General features: G+C 50.2%; 1 protein-coding gene across 4 annotated transcripts in view; it reads left to right on the top strand.

The window, feature by feature from the left end:
- Positions 1-24,530, top strand: part of KLHDC9 (kelch domain containing 9) — a 71,518-nt gene that overhangs the window by 16,555 nt on the left and 30,433 nt on the right. For 2 of the 4 annotated variants that reach the window (XM_069949826.1, XM_069949825.1), the window contains exon 3: positions 145-275. The exons of the other annotated variants lie outside the window; for them this stretch is intronic. The gene's annotated coding sequence lies outside the window, so the exon portion shown is untranslated. The remainder of the gene's footprint in view (positions 1-144; positions 276-24,530) is intronic. 4 annotated transcript variants of the gene reach the window in all.

The following is a 24,530-nucleotide window of genomic DNA, read 5'->3' as shown; positions in this document are numbered from 1 at the left end:
GAGCGGGAGGGGATAGGTCCCCACAGCCATCGGCCTTCTGGCAGGAGAAGGGTTAAGAGGTGTTGGCGCGGGGGGGCAGGACCCTCTCCCGTGAGTGCGCTCAGCAGATGCTGCTTCCTCTCATAGGAAATCCTTGTTTTGCAGCTCCTGTGATTCTAAGTTGTCTCAGGATTTCTAAGAAAGACAAAAGCCACAAAGCTAAGAAGTGAATAATTATAACGTGGCCGAGTATACCGCCGCCGCCCTGGCCTGTCCCCTTGCTGCCAATCACCTCCGTGAGTAGAATGACTGAAGAGACTTTTATTTCTGGCAACAAACTGCCCCCCGGGGGGCGCCAGCGCTTCCACTCATATCGTTATTTGTTGTATTTTAGGCAAAACCTTTTCCCAAATGGCTAATTGTTAGCAAGCACCTGCCGCCATTTGTTGTCTCTTCTCATCAGGGGGCGTGGCATAAACCGCGCCACATGTATAAAGGAGATGCTCCAAAAAGGGGAAAAGATAAAAAAAAGGCTAAATCTGAAAAAGGCTTTATGCTGTAATATTTCTCATCTCACCACATTGGATTCACAAGCTTTTTTATGTTTTCTTGTTTCCAGGGTCCCTGTGATGGGAGACCCCAACTCCTAAGACAAGGAGGCCGCAATGTTATATATAATGGACTTGGGGGACATGTCACTGGGCTATGGGGTCCAGATCCATGGGGACACGTCATAAGGCTATGAAGTCTAGGCTCTGGGGGACTTACCACAGGGCTATGGGGTGCGGGAGACTTATCACAGGGCTATGGGGTCCGGGGGAACACATCACAGGGCTATGGGGTCCGGGGGAACACATCACAGGGCTATGGGGTCCGGGGGAACACATCACAGGGCGATGGGTCCGGGGGAACACATTACAGGGCTATGGGGTCTGGGGGACACATCACAGGGCGATGGGGTCCGGGGGAGCACATCACAGGGCTATGGGGTCCAGATCCATGGGGACACGTCATAAGGCTATGAAGTCCAGGCTCTGGGCAACTTATCACAGGGCTATAGGGTCCGGGGGGACTCATCACAGGGCTATGGGGTCTGGGGGGACACATCACAGGCTATGGGGTCCAGGCTCTGGGGGACACATCACAGGGCTATGGGGTCTGGGGGGACACATCACAGGGCTATGGGGTCTGGGGGGACTCATCACAGGCTATGGGGTTCTGGGGGGGCACATCACAGGGCTATGGGGTCTGGGGGACACATCACAGGGCTATGGGGTCTGGGGGGACACATCACAGGGCTATGGGGTCTGGGGGGACACATCAAAGGGCTATGGGGTCTGGGGGGACACATCACAGGCTATGGGGTCTGGGGGGACACATCACAGGCTATGGGGTCCAGGCTCTGGGGGACACATCACAGGCTATGGGCTCTGGGGGACACATCACAGGGCTATGGGGTCTGGGGGGACACATCACAGGGCTATGGGGTCTGGGGGGACACATCACAGGCTATGGGGTCAGGTGGGACACATCACAGGGCTATGGGGTCCGGGGGACACATCACAGGGCTATGGGGTCCAGGCTCTGGGGGACACATCACAGGGCTATGGGGTCCAGGCTCTGGGGGACACATCACAGGGCTATGGGGTCCGGGGGACACCACAGGCTATGGGGTCCAGGCTCTGGGGGACACATCACAGGGCTATGGGGTCCGGGGGACACATCACAGGGCTATGGGGTCTGGGGGGACACATCACAGGGCTATGGGGTCCAGGCTCTGGGGGACACATCACAGGGCTATGGGGTCCGGGGGACACATCACAGGGCTATGGGGTCCGGGGGACACATCACAGGGCTATGGGGTCCGGGGGACACATCACAGGGCTATGGGGTCCGGGGGACACATCACAGGGCTATGGGGTCCGGGGGACACATCACAGGGCTATGGGGTCAGGTGGGACACATCACAGGGTTACGGGCTCCAGGGCTATGGGGTAGACCTATGTAATATTAGGCTGGGGGGGAGGGGTTATATTGTCATGGCGGTGCAGAAATCATGAGAATTTTTACGTTTTCATTCCCGGTTTCTGTGACATAAATCGCCCTGATAATTCTGCCTTAAAAGATTATTTAAAACATAAGTAACTAAAAGCTCTTGTGAACCTTGAGGGGTTAAGCGTCAGACATATGTGTCGTTCTTGTGTCCAGTATACGGCGGTGGGGCTTGTATATACAGTGGCGGTGATTGTGCCGGCACAGATTGCGGCTCCTTAATCTCCCCGCAGAGACCCCCTGTTGTGCAGGACTCCTGTCTCCACCGCGTCTCACTGGGACCGCAGCAGCGTCAGAGCGAATTAACCTGGCAGGTGTTTCCTCCTCCTGGGACCGGGACCTGGGAGCATGCAGCGCTTTCTTGCAGAGTATCTTATTACCCAACCGCCCCTGAGATCAGAATAGATGCGGCCCCTTCCCCAGGACCGGCCCACCCTCATTTGTACACCCCCCATAGAGAGAAGATCTCATCGGGGCTCCTGGTGTGTCACAGATTCATGGGAAAGCTCAGGAAACGTGTGGTGACCTCTGTGACATGGAAGGTGGAGCGCAGACTGCGCCATTGTGTAGTGATGGGACGGCACCTGAACCCCGCTGTCCCTTACACCTCCAGGGGATGATATTGGGGAGAGGAACCTGCTGCACTTACTTACCGCCAACATATTCCGGAGCAAGGTACAGAGTATTGGTGTGTTTGCACAGACAGATTTATTTGACGGATTATTAAAGCCAAAGCCAGGCACAGACTATCAACAGAGAACAGGTCATAAAGGAAAGATTTCTTCTCTTCTCAAATCCATTCCTGGCTTTGGCTTCAATAATCTGTCAGATAAATCTCTATGGGCCACATGTATCATCCGGCGAACGGATGATTTTCGGCGGAAAGTGCCGATTTGTGTATGTTTTTATACGCAAATGGCCGATTTGCGAATAAAATATTCGCAAATCGGCACTTTCCGCCGAGTACGCCAGGGGGCGGAAAAGGGGCGGAACAGAGGGCGCGGACTCAGAGTCCGTGCGATTTACCATCCGTTCCGCCAAAATGTACGCCGAAAACCTACTCCAGTCCTCAGCTGGCGTAGGTTTTCGGCGGTGCGCAACGGCGCGCACGGGATTTATGTAGAGGCAGTCCGCCTCTACATAATTCTCCGTAGCGCCGGAGCTGCGGGGGCATTTTTACGTCCGGCGTAAAAAACGCCGGACTTAATAAATGCCTCCCTTTGTGTATTATCCCCTTCTACTGGAGGATACAGGACTCCATACTGTTACCCCTGACCTCCGTGCCCCCCTCCCTACAATGTATAAATGCTGAACTCATCCTCAGCCTTCATTAGATTGTCAGCTTCTTGGGTCAGGATTCTATCCGGACGGCAGACAACATGGTCGCCGTTACTGCTCCGTCAGGTTTGGTATGGGGATGCGTCCATACATAACCAGGCAGAAAAGTTCAGGGATTATTGGGTGTAGAGGTGGCCATATTGTTTGTCACCCAGCTTTCTAAGAAACAGATATAACTAGAATGCCATGTTTTGCCCCACAAGGGGCGGTGCCCACATTCCTTCACGTTTCACCTCATCTGCCTCTTATAGTGCCCCCTCTGGCGTTGAGCGTTGTCGATCTCCCCCTTCTCCTGTGTTGCTTCATGTCTCTATCTCCCCCCACATTAATAAATAATAAAAGCGGCATGTGTGTGTGTTTATGGCGAGTGCAGCACGTGGCGGTGGCGATCATCCTGGCTGTTTCTTTACAAGGCGTTTGACGGCTGCGGTGAGTATCCCCGGTGGGACATCACAGCGGCTGCTTCCCCGGTGACTGTCTAGACAGTAATGGTGAGCACCTGACTTCATGAATGGCTGGAGCGAGCGACTCTCCCTCCACGCGGAGGCCATCAGCATGTCCGGCACAGTAGAGTAGTCACCACACCCCCCTCTGCCCGCAGAGGTATATCAACACTTCCACGTGTGCCCCTACCCCGAGCTCCGCTGCCCGCCTCCCATGCCCGCTCCCAGCACATGTTTTGTCTTCTGCCGTTCTTTTCTCTACTGGACCTTGAATGCAAAAAAAAAATCACGCTGCAGTCACACCGAGAACAAAGGGTGCTGGCGGCAGCCATGTTTGTGTACCCCTCGTGGCAGCGGTTTAACCCTCTACTACCAAAGAAGGAAAGGGGGAGCCGTAAAGCGTCAGATAGAAAAGAGGGGGGAGTTGCTGCATTTTAACCCATTAAGTACAGGGGTACAGGGCGCCTGCCAGAGTCAGGACCCTCCAAACACCACAACGTTGGGGTTAAATTAAGCCCCTGGCCTTAAATCCGGGTGACCCTTGACATTTTAATCGTGCAGCGAAGCGTCTGATTGGTCAGGTCTGAGCTCATAGATTAGTGTGTGTGTGGCATGATCTCACTGCCCAATTACCCTGGGTGCAGCCATCCCCCCTCCCCCCCGCAGGGGGCGGCTCCCTACAGCTTAATAACTGATAATCAATACGTTCCATCTCTACAGTACACAATAGCGGGTCAGGAGATGGCCGCAGCCAAACATGGCCACCTGAGACCCAATTTATTTATATCCCTCTACCCGCCAAGTTCATTGTGGGCCATGTAGTCCTCCTGGCTGACTTAATTTCATCCAGCGGGGAGGCAGTTAACCTCCTCTGGACTCAGATACTACGGCTGCACCTCTAAGGAACTCGCAAAGTCATCGTTTCTGTATATTCCAACTTCTTTTTTTTTTTTTAACATATTTAGGGTATAAACCCACACACCGTATACGCAGCAGATACACAGCAGATTTGTTGGTACAGATTTGATGCTGTGTTCAGTTATTTGGATCTAATCTGCTGCGTATTTGCTGCGTGTTTGCTGCGTATCGCAGCAGTAAATACGCTGCGTATACGGTGTGTGTGTTTATACCCTTAAATTTATGATTTTAATTTTAAAAAATTATCGGGATTTTGCGTAGCTTTGCTCTGATCTGCGGATTTTGCGTAGCGTTTGGTCTGGTCTGTGGATTTTGCGTAGAGTTTGGTCTGATCTGTGGATTTTGCGTAGAGTTTTGTGTGATCTGCGGATTTTGCGTAGCGTTTGCTCTGATCTGCAGATTTTGTGTACCGTTTGGTCTGATCTGCGGATTTTGCGTACCGTTTGGTCTGATCTGCGGATTTTGCGTAGAGTTTTGTGTGATCTGCGGATTTTGCGTACCGTTTGTTCTGATCTGCAGATTTTGCGTAGAGTTTTGTGTGATCTGCGGATTTTGCGTAGCGTTTGCTCTGATCTGCGGATTTTGTGTAGCGTTTGGTCTGACCTGTGGATTTTGCGTAGAGTTTTGTGTGATCTGCGGATTTTGCGTAGCGTTTGCTCTGATCTGCGGATTTTGCGTGGCGTTTGGTCTGATCTGCAGATTTTGTGTAGCGTTTGGTCTGATCTGCGGATTTTGCGTGGCGTTTGGTCTGATCTGCGGATTTTGCGTGGCGTTTGGTCTGATCTGCAGATTTTGTGTAGCGTTTGGTCTGATCTGTGGATTTTGCGTACCGTTTGCTCTGATCTGCAGATTTTGTGTAGCGTTTGGTCTGATCTGCGGATTTTGCGTAGCGTTTGCTCTGATCTGCGGATTTTGCGTAGCGTTTGGTCTGATCTGTGGATTTTGCGTGGCGTTTGGTCTGATCTGCAGATTTTGTGTAACGTTTGCTCTGATCTGCAGATTTTGTGTAGCGTTTGGTCTGATCTGTGGATTTTGCGTACAGTTTTGTGTGATCTGCGGATTTTGCGTAGCGTTTGCTCTGATCTGCGGATTTTGTGTAGCGTTTGGTCTGATCTGTGGATTTTGCGTAGAGTTTTGTGTGATCTGTGGATTTTGCGTAGCTTTGCTCTGATCTGCGGATTTTGCGTAGCATTTGCTCTGATCTGCAGATTTTGTGTAACGTTTGGTCTGATCTGTGGATTTTGCGTAGTTTTGTGTGATCTGCGGATTATGCATAGCGTTTGCTCTGATCTGCGGATTATGCGTAGCGTTTGCTCTGATCTGCAGATTTTGTGTAGCGTTTGCTCTGATCTGCAGATTTTGTGTAACGTTTGGTCTGATCTGTGGATTTTGCGTAGAGTTTTGTGTGATCTGTGGATTTTGCGTAGCTTTTGCTCTGATCTGCGGATTTTGTGTAGTGTTTGTTCCCTGTGAACTTCTGTCCTTTGTGGGTGTAGACCCTCAGGTCCTTATATCAAGTGATGTGATCAATGGGGTGCACGGCCCCTTGAGCCCTTCGGGGGTCAGTATGGGGCAGGTTGTGAACTTTAACTGTTGGAGGCCAATGGGATGGAAATGAGGGTTTGTGGAGAGAAACAAGGGGGGCTACATCACTGGCTTGTGTGGCCTAATATAGGAAAGAATCTAGAGGAAACAGAATTCTGTATATTTATCACAGGGACAGCTTATTCAGCTTATAACCCCTGATACACATATTCACATCTCACTTCATATAGATGGACTCCCCCTTTAAGGTGAGGCTGGTTTGGCACATCCAGACATTCTGTGAATACAGTCCATGCACAGAAGATGTGCAACTGACCGGATTCACAAACCTCCTGCCATCATGTATCATTATTATGCTGGGATCGCCGTATCCTACATGAAGCCGGCAGGTTCATGAATCCGGTCTATTGCACATCTTCTGTGCATGGAATGTGTGACTGCGCCCTTAAGGTAACTGCAACAAAATATGGATGTTTATGTTCTGTCAGGACACCCAATACAAGCAACGGCCACACAGGACCGAAATGCTGCAGGTTTTCTGTCCGTATTATCCTGAAGAACGTTCATGGCAGCAGATCCGCTCCAAATCCCTGCTATGCTGCTATGGGTTTTGGTGCTGAATCCGAACAGAAAGAAAGTCACAGAGTTAAGTCTGCAATATTTCATCACAGATTTTGACGTCCCCATCGGGGTAAAATGCACACTGGTGGGAAAATCCACAGCAGATTACAGCGCCAGAAAGCAAATTCGTGAAATCTATGTACACGGAGTAAAGAACTCTCTCCGAGCTGCGGATCTCTCTATCCACATCATTTCTCTAGTGGATTGTTAGTGGAGTTATTCTGGATTTTCCCCGTTAATTTCAGTGTTGAATTTGCTGCGGATTACCTTAGGATCTGCAGTTGTGGATGTGAAGAATAAATGCACGCTGGACCGATTCACTGCCAACACTTTCTACAAATTCACAGAAGAATCGGAGTAACAGATCTGCATTGAATTGTGTGCATTGTCCTCTTGCTTTTTTGCAGCGCATTGCGTCATCGACAGCAGAGCAGGTGTCATTGTTTTTAGATTTCTGTATGAAAATCCACCGAAATTTAACAATTTTACCAGTGTCAGTTTACGTTGTGGAATCGGCTGCATTTTCTTCACTATGTTGAAAAGTTGCAGCTAAATCTGCACCAAATCTGCATGACTGATTGTTCTTGTGGGTTTGTGCATTTCCCCTGGGCTGCTGATGGTTACCATGATGCATATTTTACCTGACCCATATTCAGCATAAATCGTCATTCTGTGGACGGAGAAACCTGCGCCGTGGTCAGCACCTGCAGAACGTTCGCGCAGAGAATATATATGTGATTAGGAAAATGCTGGTTCTGTAATTCACGGCAGATTTTCTGCAATCAATGCGCTAAGTGTGCGATCACCATAAATACGAGGAATCGCTTCCCTGTTAGGGAAGTCATGGTGAAATCTGCACCAAATTTGCCCGATCTGGTGCAGATTATACTGCGCAGTTTATGGGTCCCCAATGAACAGACCCCAGCGCGCCCCTTGAATCTTCCACCTCCAGATGCTCTAACAATCTTACATCATGTGACGCTTGTGGGGTGCATGCAAGATGGCGTCCTGACACACAATATCATGGGGGCGGGGGGGGGGGGGGGTTGTATAGCAGCTGATACACTTGGCGCAGTTTAATATTTGGCCCTATAATTATTAACCCTTTGTGATGTCCAGTCATACAGCGTTGTATCCGGGAGTAACCAGCGGCGATGGATGACAGGACATTGTTCTTTATGCAGGACGCTGTGAGGGGGGACAGATTGCGGGCGCTGCGGTTTCTGCGGCGTGGCACCTGTGTTTAGAGGTGTGGGGAGCCAGTAACCTTTTGTCTGGGATCAGCAGGGCTCGGCAGGCAGGATGAGGGCAGATGGGAGGGGTACGGGGAGCAGCAGCCTTCCCATCTCACAAAGAGAACAGAGGCCGGAGCGCTCAATAGGAGCGTAGCGTCCCGTGGCATTATAGCTCCCCCCAATCTTGCCACACGGGCCCCCTCGTCAAGCGCACCATAATCCCCCCTTGACAACCTAGAGACGGATCACATTACACCCCTCACGCGGGCCCCAGAGGTGGAGCAGGAATATTGGGGGGGCTGCGAGCCTCACACACCCCTTAACCCACAATGCAGAATGCGCAGAGCCCCTCCCCCCACGCCACTGCATAGAACGCACCGCTGAGCCGTGCAGTGCATGTGTCACATGGGTTTAAACATCACCCTGAAAAAAAGGGGGTGCCCCCGCTGCCGCCATAAAGCTTCTCATGGTGAAGAATGATTACAATGCACCAGCAGCTGCGCCATGTACAGATGCCTGCACTGCCCGCTCCTGGACCCTAGGTGGCGCCAGAGGCTGGTAGGAGCCAGGAGTATAGATCCATGATTAATTATTTACTAATGATGTGAAGATCAATGAGGAGCGGTCACACGTGTTGTACTGGACACAGGAAGCGCTAACATTAACCCTAAGCGGTACCGGCAAAAATCATCTATCTGCTAAACATATATGTGCAGGTGTAGCAGAGAGGAATGCGTCACCGCCTACTATATAGCCAGATAACCAGGGGCGTAGCTATAGGAGGTGCAGAGGGTGAACCGGGGCCCATAAAAACTCACCCCCATATGTGGAGGCGTGGAGGCCTGAACTCTAAAAGCATTATAGTGGAGCGGCACGGATATATACATATATATATATATATACACACACTCTAAATAAAGCATTATAGTGGAGGGGCACGGATATATACATATATATACACACTCTAAATAAAGCATTATAGTGGAGGGGCACGGATATATACATATATATACACACTCTAAATAAAGCATTATAGTGGAGGGGCACGGATATATACATATATATACACACTCTAAATAAAGCATTATAGTGGAGGGGCACGGATATATACATATATATACACACTCTAAATAAAGCATTATAGTGGAGGGGCACGGATATATACATATATACACACTCTAAATAAAGCATTATAGTGGAGGGGCACGGATATATACATATATATATACACACTCTAAATAAAGCATTATAGTGGAGGGGCACGGATATATACATATATATACACACTCTAAATAAAGCATTATAGTGGAGGGGCACGGATATATACATATATATACACACTCTAAATAAAGCATTATAGTGGAGGGGCACGGATATATACATATATACACACTCTAAATAAAGCATTATAGTGGAGGGGCACGGATATATACATATATATATACACACTCTAAATAAAGCATTATAGTGGAGGGGCACGGATATATACATATATATACACACTCTAAATAAAGCATTATAGTGGAGGGGCACGGATATATACATATATATATATACACACTCTAAATAAAGCATTATAGTGGAGGGGCACGGATGTATACATATATATATACACACTCTAAATAAAGCATTTTAGTGGAGGGGCACGGATGTATACATATATATATACACACTCTAAATCAGGGCCGGATTAAAGGGAGGGCACAAGGGGCACGTGCCCAGGGGCCTCCACCACTAGGGGGCCTCCACCAGCCCAAACCCAGAAGTGGTGTCTGGGAGCCAGTCCTACGCGCAAAAAGAATGTGGAAACCCTACCTGGACACAGCACTGGCCACACTGCATGCTGTCCAGGTAGGGAGGGAGGTGTAAGGTTAATCCTGTGTAAGCATCTCCCTCCCGGCAGGCTCAGACCCCCCCCCCCTCCCCCCCGGTGGGTCTTTGAATGGATTCTTCCTGTCAAGCTTCCGAGTGCCTGTCTCCTGCAGGTCCTCACTCCCCCTTGCCCCTCCCCCTCACTGAGGAGAGGACTACGTGGGACCTTAGCAAGGAAACCTGATGTCTCCAGCAGGGATGTGACATCATGGAGCATGCTGGAGCATCTGTCACAGTGGCTGACAGGCTGAAGGAACAGAGAAGAGCCAGAAGAGAGAAGACCTGTCATCTGCCCAGATCAGGTGAGTATGAGGTTTTGTTTTGTATTGGCAAATCAGAGCAGGGGTATATACTATAGAGGCATATATCATAGCAGGGATATATACTATAGGGGCATATATCAGAGCCGAGGGCATATACTATGGGGGCATATATCAGAGCAGGGGTATATACTATAGGGGCATATATATAAATTGCCTGTGTGCAGCATATGACATGTAGCCTGTGTGCAGTGTATGATATGTAGCCTGTGTGCAGCCTATGATATATAGCCTGTGTGCAACCTATGATATATAGCCTGTGTGCAGCCTATGATATATTGCCTGTGTGCAGCCTATGATATATTGCCTGTGTGCAGCCTATGATATATTGCCTGTGTGCAGTGTATGGTATATAGCCTGTGTGCAGTTTATGGTATATAGCCTGTGTGCAGCCTATGATATATACCATGTGTGCAGCATATGACATATAGCCTGTGTGCAGTGTATGGTAATGTAGCCTGTGTGCAGCATATGAAATGTAACCTGTGTGCAGTGTATGATATATAGCCTGTGTGCAGCCTATGATATATTGCCTGTGTGCAGTGTATGGTATATAGCCTTTGTGCAGCATATGATATATAGCTTGTGTGCAGTGTATGGTATATAGCCTGTGTGCAGCATATGATATATAGCTTGTGTGCAGTGTATGGTATATAGCCTGTGTGCAGTGTATGATATATAGCTTGTGTGCAGTGTATAGTATATAGCCTGTGTGCAGCATATGGTGTGTATATATAAGCTGTGTGCAGCATATGACATGTAGCCTGTGTTCAGCTATATATGCCATGATCCTTAGGGTATATTCACATGTAGCATATCCGCTATAGATTATACACAGCCTTTAAGTACTTTCTGCTCTTTACTGCTTCAGGTTGTTTATATGGTTGGGAACTGAATATGGGACCTAGACTTGCAAGTCCAGGTTCTGCCTGCGATTCACAACTGCACATGCTAGCTGTGGTGGCTATCACAGTGGGCAAGAGAGCACAGAAAGTGCTAAAGTGCTGTGTTCTCGCATTGAATAAGGGTGGGAACACACCGCAATGCTCTCCCCTCCCCCATCCTGTCTATAGGGCCTGACATCTTCCTCTGGACTGCAGCCTCTAGGGACCATCATATGCAGAACAGAGGGGGATGCTGAGCCACACAGCCAGGAGTGAGGAGGGGTAGGTGCTAAGTCCCCTACAGTAATCAGCCACCTGTATAGATCACTGTATGGTTTATTTGTGGGGGAAGAAAATGGGGGGGGCCCCAACAAAATTGTTGCCCAGGGCCTCCACCAACCTTAATCCGGCCCTGCTCTAAATAAAGCATTATAGTGGAGGGGCAAGGATATATACATATATATATATATATATATACACACTAAATAAAGCATTATAGTGGAGGGGCACAGATAGACATATATATATATATATATATATATATATATATATATATATATATATATATACACACATAGGGGGAGATTTATCAAAGGGTGTAAAATTTAGACTGGTGCAAACTGGCCACAGCAACCAATCACAGCTCAGCCTTCAGCTCTGGTGAACGGAAAGCTGAGCTGTGATTGGTTGCTGTGGGCAGTTTGCACCAGTCTAAATTTTACACCCTTTGATAAATCTCCCCCATAATGTAGAAAACCACTGTTGCACTCAGGGATAAGTAAAAAAATAGTAAGTGGTTTATTCGCCCAAACTCTCTAAATAAAGCATTATAGTGGAGGGGTACGGATAGACATATATATATACTCTAAAGCATTATAGTGGAGGGGTACGGATATATATATATATATATATATATATATATATATATATATATATATATATATATATACTCTCTAAATGAAGCATTATAGTGGAGGGGCACGGATATATATATATATATATATATATATATATACTCTCTAAATGAAGCATTGTAGTGGAGGGACACAGATAGACATATAAATATATATACACTCAAAATTAATCATTGTAGTGAAGGGGCACGGATAGACACACACACATATATATATATATATATATATATATATATATATATATATATATATACACTCTCTAAATAAAGCATTATAGTGGAGGGGTACGGATAGATAGACATATATATATATATATATATATATATATATATATATATATATATATATATATATATACACTCACCGGCCACTTTATTAGGTACACCTGTCCAACTGCACGTTACCACTTAATTTCTAATCAGCCAAACACATGGCGGCAACTCAGTGCATTTAGGCATGTAGACATGGTCAAGACAATCTCCTGCAGTTCAAACCGAGCATCTGTATGGGGAAGAAAGGTGATGTGAGGCCTTTGAACGTGGCATGGTTGTTGGTGCCAGAAGGGCTGGTCTGAGTATTTCAGGAACTGCTGATCTACTGGGATTTTCAAGCACAACCATCTCTAGGGTTTACAGAGAATGGTCCGAAAAAGAAAAAACATCCAGTGAGCGGCAGTTCTGTGGGCGGAAATACCTTGTTGATGCCAGAGGTCAGAGGAGAATGGGCAGACTGGTTCCAGCTGATAGAAAGGCAACAGTGACTCAAATAGCCAACCGTTACAACCAAGGTAGGCAGAAGAGCATCTCTGAGCGCACAGTACGTCCAACTCTGAGGCAGATGGGCTACAGCAGCAGAAGACCACACCGGGTGCCACTCCGCTCAGCTAAGAACAGGAAACTGAGGCTACAATTTGCACAAGCTCATCGAAATTGGACAGTAGAAGATTGGAAAAACGTTGCCTGGTCTGATGAGTCTCGATTTCTGCTGCGACATTCGGATGGTAGGGTCAGAATTTGGCGTCAACAACATGAAAGCATGGATCCATCCTGCCTTTTTTTCATGGTTCAGGCTGGTGGTGGTGGTGTCATGGTGTGGGGAATATTTTCTTGGCACTCTTTGGGCCCCTTGGTACCAATTGAGCATGGTTGCAACGCCACAGCCTACCTGAGTATTGTTGCTGACCATGTCCATCCCTTTATGACCACAATGGACCCAACATCTGATGGCTACTTTCAGCAGGATAATGCGCCATGTCATAAAGCTAGAATCATCTCAGACTGGTTTCTTGAACATGACAATGAGGTCACTGTACTCCAATGGCCTCCACAGTCACCAGATCTCAATCCAATAGAGCATCTTTGGGATGTGGTGGAACGGGAGATTGGCATCATGGATGTGCAGCCGACAAATCTGGGGCAACTGTGTGATGCCATCATGTCAATATGGACCAAAATCTCTGAGGAAGCTTCCAGCACCTTGTTGTATCTATGCCACCAAGAATTGAGGCAGTTCTGAAGGCAAAAGGGGGTCCAACCCGTTACGAGCATGGTGTACCTAATAAAGTGGCCGGTGAGTGTATATACTCTCTAAATAAAGCATTATAGTGGAGGGGTACGGATAGATAGACATATATATATATATATATATATATATATATATATATATATATATATATATATATATATACACTCTCTAAATGAAGCATTGTAGTGGAGGGGCACGGATAGACACACCAGCAGCACCAGCAGGATAGGCAGTTTTTCTGTTTCTCTTCCTCCTACATGGAGGTGAAGTCTGGGAGTAGATCAGACAGGCTCCTGTGTCCTTCACTGCTGAGTATTTAGAGCAGTGTAGTAGGAAGTGAGCCCCATCCTCCGTGGCTTCATGGATGCCCTGCTGGCACAGTCTGATCTCCATAAGCATGTACATCTGACGATTAGATGAGCAGACTGCAGGCGCTCAGTCCGTAGAAGCTCAGGATCTGTCGATGTCTGGGGTTGGGTAGTTCCTCCAGATATGGGGCCAGTCTATAGTGGATCAGGATCTGTCGATGTCTGGGGTTGGGTAGTTCCTCCAGATATGGGGCCAGTCTATAGTGGATCAGGATCTGTCTGTGCCTGTGGTTGGGAAGATCCTCCAGATATGGGGCCAGTCTATAGTGGATCCGGATCTGTCTGTGGTTGGGAAGATCCTCCAGATATGGGGCAAGTCTATAGTGAATCAGGATCTGTCTTTGTCTGTGGTTGGGAAGATCCTCCAGATATAGGGCCAGTCTATAGTGGATCAGGATCTGTCTGTGGTTGGGAAGATCCTCCAGAGATGGGGCCAGTCTATAGTGGATCAGGATCTGTCTGTGGTTGGGAAGATCCTCCAGATATGGGGCAAGTCTATAGTGAATCAGGATCTGTCTTTGTCTGTGGTTGGGAAGATCCTCCAGATATAGGGCCAGTCTATAGTGGATCAGGATCTGTCTGTGGTTGGGAAGATCCTCCAGAGATGGGGCCAGTCTATAGTGGATCAGGATCTGTCTGTGCCTGTGGTTGGGAAGATCCTCCAGATATGGGGCCAGTCTGTAGTAAATCAGGATCTTTCTTTGTCTATGGTTGGGAAGATCCTCCAGATATGGGGCCAGTCTATAGTGGATCAGGATCTGTCTGTGGTTGGGAAGATCCTCCAGAGATGGGGCCTGTCTATAGTGAATCAGGATCTGTCTGTGTCTGTGGTTGGGAAGATCCTCCAGAGATGGGGCCTGTCTATAGTGAATCAGGATCTGTCTGTGTCTGTGGTTGGGAAGTTCCTCTAGATATAGGACCAGTCTATAGTGAATCAGGATGCCTGTGTCTGTGGTTGAGAAGTTCCTCCAGATATGGGGCCAGTCTATAGTGGATCAGGATCTGTCTGTGCCTGTGATTGGGAAGTTCCTCCAGATATGGGGCCAGTCTATAGTGGATCAGGATCTATCTGTGGTTGGGAAGTTCCTCCAGATATGGGGCCACTCTGTAGGGAGTCAGGATCTATCAGTGTTTGGGGTTGGGTAGGTCCTACAGATATGAGCCAGTCTGTAGATGCTCAGAATGTTTCAATCTTTGTGGTTAGGTAGTTCCTCCAGATATGAGGGACCAGTATCTGTCAGTCTCTGTGGTTGGGTAGCTCCTCCAGAAATGGAGAAGTCTGTAGGGTCTGAGGATCTATCTGTGTCTGGGATTGGGTAGTTTCTCCAGATATGGGACTGGTCTGTAGAAGCTCAGAATCTATCGATCTTTGAGGTTGAGTAGTTCCCCCAGACATGGGGCCATTCTGTAGCGGCTCAGGATCTGTTGGTCTCTGGCTGGGTAGTTCCTGCAGATATGGGTGTCTGGGATTGGGTAGTTACTCCAGATATAGGGCCAGTCTGTAAAGGCTCAGACTCTATTGGCCTTTTGGGTCAGATAGTTCCTCCAGATATAGGGCCAGTCAGTAGCGGCTTAGAATATATTTGTGTCTGTGGTTGGGTAGTTTCTCCAGATTTGGGGCCACTCTGTAGGGGGTCAGCATCTGTGGGTCTCTGTGGTTGGGTAATGCCTCCAGATATGGAACCAGTTGGAGGAGGACTCCAAAGCCACTGCCAGAAGGGTCAGATCTAGTGCGGAGAAGGATACAAGAACTGCTGCCAGGAGGGTAAGACCCGGTGCTGAGGAGGACTTCAGAGCCACTGCCAGGAGGGTGAGACCTGATGGTTAGGATGACTTCTGAGCCGCTGTCAGGAGGGGAAGACCTAGTGCTGCTGAGACCTCCAGAGCCACTGCTAGGAGAGTGAGATCTAGCGCTTAGGAGGACTCCAGAGCAGGGCCGGGACAAAGGGTAGGCAGGAATAGGCAATTGCCTAGGGCGCCATCTGGTGGTGAATTATAGGGGGAGCTATCCTATCCACCATACGAGCCTCCACAAGCCTGAACCCAATAACAGGGTTTGTGGTAGAAAAGCAAACAGTAGAGGATGCAAAACACCACTTACACTGTGTGGTGTGTATTGGCCACTGTCTGCTGCTGTCCCTGAGGTTGCCCTGGCTGTCGGGTCCAGGGGATGGGAAAGGAGAGGACACACAGCACAAGCCTGCTCAGTGTCATTATCAGGAAGGCCCCCCTGCAGAGCTGTCTCCACTGCCAGGCTATGGGGCCTATTCCACGGGAGTGATAATCGGCCCGATTCGGCCGATTATCGCTTGGTGGAATAGAGAAAACGATCAGCCGATGATCGTATCATCGGCTGATCATTTATTTAGGGCCAGACCTAAAATCATCGCTCCCCCACCGTGCATCGCTATGGTGAATCAGCGGGTGCGGCGGGCGACAATTTGAGAAGCGCAGCATACATTACCTGCCAGGACTTCTCCTGCGCTCCGTATTCCTCCCCGGGTCCCGCGGCACAGCATCAGCAGCTCCGGAGCGGAACACAGAAAAAAAAAGACAAATTTGGTCAGCTCTCCTAGAACACCATTCACACCAGGCAGGAGCACGTTGCTATGGCTGAAGTTGCAAACACACAAAAACACAGAAAAATGCAACAGCTCACCACAATGGCAAGATACAGCCCCACCATAGACATGAAAATAGTTAAAAGCAGCCCCCCCAACTGCCAAAAAAAAACCTTCCATAAAAATAATGAGGCTCTTGGTTACCACTTGAAAATGGTATAAAAAGCCCCACCACATTACGGTGGCCTCATACCGGGACAGTTCTACACTGTACTATGGCTCTGAGCATGCAAGATCTGTACCAGCAAGAGTAATTACACCACCGGGGTGGGACAGGTGGAGTGCACGACCAAGTACAGGCAGCCACTCCCCCATCCCGAACACAGAAAAAAAAATAAAATTTGGTCAGCTCTCCTAGAACACCATTCACACCAGGCAGCGGCACGTTGCTATGGCTGAAGTTGCAAACACAGAAAAATGCAACAGCTCACTGCAATGGCAAGATACAGCCCTACTACAGACATGAAAATAGTTAAAAGCAGCCCCCCCAACTGCCAAAAAAAAACTTCCATAAAAATAATGAGGCTCAGCCAATCACAGGCCAGGACCCCGCCACAGCCAGTGATTGGCTGAGCGGTCTTACAGCTCAGTCAGGCCGCTCCGGAGCTGCTGATGCGCCGCGGGAGTCGGGGAGGAACACAGAGCGGAGAAGTCCTACCAGGTAATGTATGGTGCAAGGGCTGCAAGGAGATCGGTAACGATGTCCCTGCAGCCCTCACTCAACGATCATCGGGCTGTGGAATAGGCCCAGTAAACGAGCGCTCGTTTACATCGTTGATCGGGCCCCCATCGGCCCGTGAAATAGTACCCTAAGGGCCCTATTCCACCAGACGATTATCGTTTGCATAATCATTAACGATCTCAAACGACCGCTATTGCGAAAGACCTAAAAACGTTCACTCATTTCCATGGAACGATAATCATTACTTATGATCGTAATTGCGATCGCTCTTCTTCGCTATTTATTCGCTATTGCGTTCGTATCTATTGCAAACGACCAAACGATGTCTTATTCAATGCGAACGAGCAACAATAAAAATAGGTCCAGGTCTTATAAAGCGATCAACGATTTCTCGTTCGGTCGTTAATTGTTAACTACATTTCAACTGAACGATTATCGTTTAGATTCGAACGATTTAACGATAATCTGAACGATAATCGTCCGGTGGAATAGGGCCCTAAGACTGTCCTTATCTGAGGTCCTGACCCTGCACAGCAACGATGTCTGCCAGTGAGGAGACCAGTATCAAGGAGGTCAGTGTATAACTGAGGATGTTTATGTGCATGTGTGTGTGAGTGAGGTTGCATGTATCTATGTATGTATTTGTGAGTGTGTATGTATGAGTGCGTGAGGGTGCCTGTATGTGTGTATGAGTGACTGAGGGTGCATGCATGTGTGTGTATGAGTAACTGAGGGTGTATGTATGTGTGTGTGAATGAGGGCCCGATGTACGTTTTCCTCACTTCATCAGGAGATCCTGATGAAGTGAGCGAAACGTACGTTGGGCTGTCTGTGCTGGAGAGTGGTAAGATTTCAGTGTGGTAGCTGGTGCTCACCCCCTTCCTTCCTGTGTTTGGCTATTTTATTTCTCATTCCTTCTGTTTATAATTTGGGCTTGTACTTATTGTTTGCTGGGCAAATTAGTGGGTTTATTTTGTTCCACTATATACACTTGTGTTTGCCCTGTGTGTTGGTCCTGCACATACAGGAGGTTATCTAATCTATATATATATATATATATATATATATATATATATATATATATATATATATATACATAGCTGGGCCTTACATAGGGTGTTCCCCTTTATACTGTTTACTGATTATTTATCCTTAGTCACATATACCCCACTGACATCTATTCCCCTCTCCAGTTTTGTACTTCTGTGTATCTCATGGTGAAAATTATGTAATTTATTATTGATTTAAATAAAGAAATATGTTTTATTCACGTATTAGTTCTGCAATTATTTATTTGGTTGATATGGATGTAGATGTGGCTGGTGATGAGGTGCTGGGTGTAGATGTGGCTGGTGATGAGGAGGTGCTGGGTGTAGATGTGGCTGGTGATGAGGTGCTGGGTGTAGATGTGGCTGGTGATGATGAGGTGCTGGGTGTAGATGTGGCTGGTGATGAGGAGGTGCTGGGTGTAGATGTGGCTGGTGATGATGAGGTGCTGGGTGTAGATGTGGCTGGTGATGAGGTGCTGGGTGTAGATGTGGCTGGTGATGAGGAGGTGCTGGATGTAGATGTGGCTGGTGATGAGGAGGTGATGGGTGTAGATGTGGCTGGTGATGAGGAAGTGCTGGGTAAAGATATGGCTGGTGATGTGGTGCTGGGTGTAGATGTGGCTGATGATGAGGAGGTGCTGGGTGTAGATGTGGCTGGTGATGAGGTGCTGGGTGTAGATGTGGCTGGTGATGAGGTGCTGGGTGTAGATGTGGCTGATGATGAGGAGGTGCTGGGTGTAGATGTGGCTGGTGATGAGGAGGTGCTGGGTGTAGATGTGGCTGGTGATGAGGAGGTGCTGGGTGTAGATGTGGCTGGGGATGAGGAGGTGCTGGGTGTAGATGTGGCTGGTGATGAGGTGCTGGGTGTAGATGTGGCTGGTGATGAGGAGGTGCTGGGTGCAGATGTGATGAGGAGGTGCTGGGTGTAGATGTGGCTGGGGAGGAGGAGGTGCTGGGTGTAGATGTGGCTGGTGATGAGGTGCTGGGTGTAGATGTGGCTGGGGAGGAGGAGGTGCTGGGTGTAGATGTGGCTGGTGATGAGGAGGTGCTGGGTGTAGATGTGGCTGGGGATGAGGTGCTGGGTGTAGATGTGGCTGGTGATGAGGTGCTGGGTGTAGATGTGGCTGGTGATGAGGTGCTGGGTGTAGATGTGGCGGGTGATGAGGTGCTGGGTGTAGATGTGGCTGGTGATGAGGAGGTGCTGGGTGTAGATGTGGCTGGTGATGAGGAGGTGCTGGGTGTAGATGTGGCTGGTGATGAGGAGGTGCTGGGTGTAGATGTGGCTGGTGATGAGGAGGTGCTGGGTGTAGATGTGGCTAGTGATGAGGTGCTGGGTGTAGATGTGGCTGGTGATGAGGTGCTGGGTGTAGATGTGGCTGGTGATGAGGTGCTGGGTGTAGATGTGGCTGGTGATGAGGTGCTGGGTGTAGATGTGGCTGGTGATGAGGTGCTGGGTGTAGATGTGGCTGGTGATGAGGTGCTGGGTGTAGATGTGGCTGGTGATGAGAAGGTGCTGGGTGTAGATGTGGCTGGTGATGAGGTGCTTGGTGTAGATGTGGCTGGTGATGAGGTGCTGGGTGTAGATGTGGCTGGTGATGAGGAGGTGCTGGGTGTAGATGTGGCTGGTGATGAGGAGGTGCTGGGTGTAGATGTGGCTGGTGATGAGGAGGTGCTGGGTGTAGATGCGGCTGGTGATGAGGTGGTGCTGGGTGTAGATGTGGCTGGTGATGAGGTGCTGGGTGTAGATGTGGCTGGTGATGAGGAGGTGCTGGGTGTAGATGTGGCTGGTGATGAGGAGGTGCTGGGTGTAGATGTGGCTGGTGATGAGGTGCTGGGTGTAGATGTAACTGGGGATGAGGAGGTGCTTGGTGTAGATGTGGCTGGTGATGAGGTGCTGGGTGTAGATGTGGCTGGTGAGGAGGAGGTGCTGGGTGTAGATGTGGCTGGTGATGAGGTGCTGGGTGTAGATGTGGCTGGTGAGGAGGTGCTGGGTGTAGATGCGGCTGGTGATGAGGTGCTGGGTGTAGATGTGGCTGGTGATGAGGTGCTGGGTGTAGATGTGGCTGGTGATGAGGAGGTGCTGGGTGTAGATGTGGCTGGTGATGAGGAGGTGCTGGGTGTAGATGTGGCTGGTGATGAGGAGGTGCTGGGTGTAGATGTGGCTGGTGATGAGGAGGTGCTGGGTGTAGATGTGATGAGGAGGTGCTGGGTGTAGATGTGGCTGGTGATGAGGAGGTGCTGGGTGTAGATGTGATGAGGAGGTGCTGGGTGTAGATGTGGCTGGGGAGGAGGAGGTGCTGGGTGTAGATGTGGCTGGTGATGAGGAGGTGCTGGGTGTAGATGTGGCTGGTGATGAGGAGGTGCTGGGTGTAGATGTGGCTGGTGATGAGGTGGTGCTGGGTGTAGATGTGGCTGGTGATGAGGAGGTGCTGGGTGTAGATGTGGCTGGTGATGAGGTGCTGGGTGTAGATGTAACTGGGGATGAGGAGGTGCTGGATGTAGATGTGGCTGGTGATGAGGAGGTGCTGGGTGTAGATGTGGCTGGGGAGGAGGAGGTGCTGGGTGTAGATGTGGCTGGGGAGGAGGAGGTGCTGGGTGTAGATGTGGCTGGTGATGAGGAGGTGCTGGGTGTAGATGTGGCTGGGGAGGAGGAGGTGCTGGGTGTAGATGTGGCTGGTGATGAGGTGCTGGGTGTAGATGCGGCTGGTGATGAGGAGGTGCTGGGTGTAGATGTGGCTGGTGATGAGGTGCTTGGTGTAGATGTGGCTGGTGATGAGGTGCTGGGTGTAGATGTGGCTGGTGATGAGGTGCTGGGTGTAGATGTGGCTGGTGATGAGGAGGTGCTGGGTGTAGATGTGGCTGGGGAGGAGGAGGTGCTGGGTGTAGATGTGGCTGGTGATGAGGAGGTGCTGGGTGTAGATGTGGCTGGGGAGGAGGAGGTGCTGGGTGTAGATGTGGCTGGTGATGAGGTGCTGGGTGTAGATGCGGCTGGTGATGAGGAGGTGCTGGGTGTAGATGTGGCTGGTGATGAGGTGCTTGGTGTAGATGTGGCTGGTGATGAGGTGCTTGGTGTAGATGTGGCTGGTGATGAGGAGGTGCTGGGTGCAGATGTGATGAGGAGGTGCTGGGTGTAGATGTGGCTGGGGAGGAGGAGGTGCTGGGTGTAGATGTGGCTGGTGATGAGGAGGTGCTGGGTGTAGATGTGGCTGGGGATGAGGTGCTGGGTGTAGATGTGGCTGGTGATGAGGAGGTGCTGGGTGTAGATGTGGCTGGGGAGGAGGAGGTGCTGGGTGTAGATGTGGCTGGTGATGAGGAGGTGCTGGGTGTAGATGTGGCTGGTGATGAGGTGCTGGGTGTAGATGTGGCTGGTGATGAGGTGCTGGGTGTAGATGTGGCTGGTGATGAGGAGGTGCTGGGTGTAGATGTGGCTGGTGATGAGGAGGTGCTGGGTGTAGATGCGGCTGGTGATGAGGAGGTGCTGGGTGTAGATGTGGCTGGTGATGAGGTGCTGGATGTAGATGTGGCTGGTGATGAGGTGCTTGGTGTAGATGCGGCTGGTGATGAGGAGGTGCTGGGTGTAGATGTGGCTGGGGAGGAGGAGGTGCTGGGTTTAGATGTGGCTGGTGATGAGGAGGTGCTGGGTGTAGATGTGGCTGGTGATGAGGAGGTGCTGGGTGTAGATGTGGCTGGTGATGAGGAGGTGCTGGGTGTAGATGTGGCTGGTGATGAGGAGGTGCTGGGTGTAGATGTGGCTGGTGATGAGGAGGTGCTGGGTGTAGATGTGGCTGGTGATGAGGTGCTGGGTGTAGATGTGGCTGGTGATGAGGTGCTGGGTGTAGATGTGGCTGGTGATGAGGAGGTGCTGGGTGTAGATGTGGCTGGTGATGAGGTGCTGGGTGTAGATGTGGCTGGTGATGAGGTGCTGGGTGTAGATGTGGCTGGTGATGAGGAGGTGCTGGGTGTAGATGTGGCTGGTGATGAGGTGCTGGGTGTAGATGTGGCTGGTGATGAGGTGCTGGGTGTAGATGTGGCTGGTGATGAGGAGGTGCTGGGTGTAGATGTGGCTGGTGATGAGGTGCTGGGTGTAGATGTGGCTGGTGATGAGGAGGTGCTGGGTGTAGATGTGGCTGGTGATGAGGAGGTGCTTGGTGTAGATGCGGCTGGTGATGAGGTGCTGGGTGTAGATGTGGCTGGGGAGGAGGAGGTGCTGGGTGTAGATGTGGCTGGTGAGGAGGTGCTGGGTGTAGATGTGGCTGGTGATGAGGAGGTGCTGGGTGTAGATGTGGCTGGTGATGAGGAGGTGCTGGGTGTAGATGTGGCTGATGATGAGGAAGTGCTGGGTGTAGATGTGGCTGGTGATGAGGTGCTGGGTGTAGATGTGGCTGGTGATGAGGAGGTGCTGGGTGTAGATGTGGCTGGTGATGAGGAAGTGCTGGGTGTAGATGTGGCTGGTGATGAGGAGGTGCTGGGTGTAGATGTGGCTGGTGATGAGGAGGTGCTGGGTGTAGATGTGGCTGGTGATGAGGAGGTGCTGGGTGTAGATATGGCTGGGGATGAGGAGGTGCTGGATGTAGATGTGGCTGGTGATGAGGAGGTGCTGGGTGTAGATGTGGCTGATGATGAGGAGGTGCTGGGTGTAGATGTGGCTGGTGATGAGGAGGTGCTGGGTGTAGATGTGGCTGGTGATGAGGAGGTGCTGGGTGTAGATGTGGTGATGAGGAGGTGCTGGGTGTAGATATGGCTGGTGATGAGGAGGTGCTGGGTGTAGATGTGGCTGGTGATGAGGAGGTGCTGGGTGTAGATGCGGCTGGTGATGAGGTGCTGGGTGTAGATGCGGCTGGTGATGAGGAGGTGCTGGGTGTAGATGCGGCTGGTGATGAGGAGGTGCTGGGTGTAGATGCGGCTGGTGATGAGGAGGTGCTGGGTGTAGATGTGGCTGGGGATGAGGAGGTGCTGGGTGTAGATGTGGCTGGTGATGAGGAGGTGCTGGGTGTAGATGTGGCTGGTGATGAGGTGCTGGGTGTAGATGTGGCTGGTGATGAGGAGGTGCTGGGTGTAGATGTGGCTGGTGATGAGGAGGTGCTGGGTGTAGATGTGGCTGGTGATGAGGTGCTGGGTGTAGATGTGGCTGGTGATGAGGTGCTTGGTGTAGATGTGGCTGGTGATGAGGAGGTGCTGGGTGTAGATGTGGCTGCTGGTGATGAGGTGCTTGGTGTAGATGTGGCTGGTGATGAGGAGGTGCTGGGTGTAGATGTGATGATGAGGTGCTGGGTGTAGATGTGGCTGGTGATGAGGAGATGCTGGGTGTAGATGTGGCTGGTGATGAGGTGCTGGGTGTAGATGTGGCTGGTGATGAGATGGTGCTGGGTGTAGATGCGGCTGGTGATGAGGAGGTGCTGGGTGTAGATGTGGCTGGTGATGAGGAGGTGCTGGGTGTAGATGCGGCTGGTGATGAGGTGCTGGGTGTAGATGTGGCTGGTGATGAGGAGGTGCTGGGTGTAGATGTGGCTGGTGATGAGGTGCTGGGTGTAGATGTGGCTGGTGATGAGATGGTGCTGGGTGTAGATGCGGCTGGTGATGAGGAGGTGCTGGGTGTAGATGTGGCTGGTGATGAGGAGGTGCTGGGTGTAGATGCGGCTGGTGATGAGGTGCTGGGTGTAGATGTGGCTGGTGATGAGATGGTGCTGGGTGTAGATGCGGCTGGTGATGAGGAGGTGCTGGGTGTAGATGTGGCTGGTGATGAGGAGGTGCTGGGTGTAGATGCGGCTGGTGATGAGGTGCTGGGTGTAGATGTGATGATGAGGTGCTGGGTGTAGATGTGGCTGGTGATGAGGAGGTGCTGGGTGTAGATGTGGCTGGTGATGAGGTGCTGGGTGTAGATGTGGCTGGTGATGAGGTGCTGGGTGTAGATGTGGCTAGTGATGAGGAGGTCTCTGTTTTTTCTCTGCAGTCTCTGGCAGCATCGGACTGGGCCCCTGGGGGATCCTCCGGTAGGCTGCGGCCCCCCATGCACGCGTCACACTGACTGTCGGATGACAGGGCCTCCCGACAGTGATACAGTGCTGCCACTCTGTCAATGCTGTCATCTGACTTGGTCCTCACTTACCCAGTCAGATGAAAGTGTCAGACGCTTTCCCAGGACTGGCGAAACTGTATGTGTTCACG

Source organism: Dendropsophus ebraccatus, chromosome 13 (assembly GCF_027789765.1).
Source record: "Dendropsophus ebraccatus isolate aDenEbr1 chromosome 13, aDenEbr1.pat, whole genome shotgun sequence".
NCBI lineage: Eukaryota > Metazoa > Chordata > Amphibia > Anura > Hylidae > Dendropsophus > Dendropsophus ebraccatus.
This window is presented reverse-complemented; position numbering and strand designations above follow the sequence as displayed.